Below are 1,359 nucleotides of genomic sequence, written 5' to 3' on the forward strand. Positions count from 1 at the left end.
AATTTATGTCCTTTGTGCTCTTTGGTGTGTGTTTTGAATGTCATATATTCAAAAGCAAGCCGCTGTTTGAGGTCTCATTGATCACAGAGATACATCTCACATCACAGCAGGGCAAGATTGTTCTGTGTTTGGGATGTTGTAATCCTTTGTCCTGACAAACCAAGCCTAAAGTGGGATGTAGTGTGGCTTCCCATTTTTTTAAAGGACCCTCCCAGTGGAATGGGAGGAAAAACCCACCTCTGTGCCCTTATTTTCATTCCTTTTTCCCCTCTTCTCCTTCCCAATCCTCCCTATATTAAGGATGAGACATATTTTCGATAACAAAACATATTTATTCAGGGTGATGGGGAGTCTTAGCTTCTGCAACACTGAGGTTATATATACATCCCTTTCAGATATTTGCTGTTTAGGTATTCCTGTGTTTTCCAACATGCCTTATTTCTAGAGCTAAAATGAAATTTCAACTTTAAAAATCCATTATAATCCATATTTGTCAACGTGGATTTTCACTTCAACATTTGACAAAATTTGAGTGCTTTAGACTTGTGTGGCCTCTTAGTTGTCATTGTTTTAAGTGTAAAATATGAAATGCTATAAGCAGTTGTTGTCTGTCAGTGACAGATACTGGCAAGCATAAAATAGTGAAATAAATAACTGGAAACAAATATTAAATACTAATATCAAGTACTGGAAGACACACAGTATTGATGTCATGATCTGAATAGTCCACATAGTTGGTATTAAACGTGCAGAGAAGGACTTTGAGGACCACTGGGGGAAGGGTACATTTGTTTCCGCTCTTCCAATTTCTCAGCTCCATCCTTTCGATTATTTAAATATTTTTGATCAGGCACTTCAGACCATCTACTTATGTTATCTGTTATTCAACACTTTCTGGCAGCTGCTCTCCAAGGTGATGGAGATTCCAGCTGGGAAACCTGAGATCCTTTGATCCTATTTCTAACCATACTGTGGATAAGGACCAGGAAATGGATCTCATCACTGGTTGTATACCTTCAGCTGCTGCTTAACTGGAAACTCTGGGCCAACCCCCAGCCTTTTAAACCACGGGCCGTGAGAGTTGAACTGGAACAGTTCTGGCAGCCCAAGGCCCCTGCTAATCTGGGAATTCTATGAGAGGAAGCAACACCCTGCCAACCTGCCAGAAGACAAAGACTTCAACATACATGCTGCCTCCCAGGGGGGTTCCTATATACAGCAGTTACTATTTGTGTACAGGCCCCATTGATTATTTTTCAGGAGGGTCTGGAGTTGCTCTGCTCCTGACCTTGCAGCATAGGTCCGGTTGGGAGCCAAAATATTAAAGGTAATGGGTATAGATTCCATAACAACACATTT

Source organism: Heloderma suspectum, chromosome 4 (genome assembly GCF_057233095.1).
Source record: "Heloderma suspectum isolate Gila_16-S chromosome 4, 16-S_ref, whole genome shotgun sequence".
NCBI classification, from domain to species: domain Eukaryota; kingdom Metazoa; phylum Chordata; class Lepidosauria; order Squamata; family Helodermatidae; genus Heloderma; species Heloderma suspectum.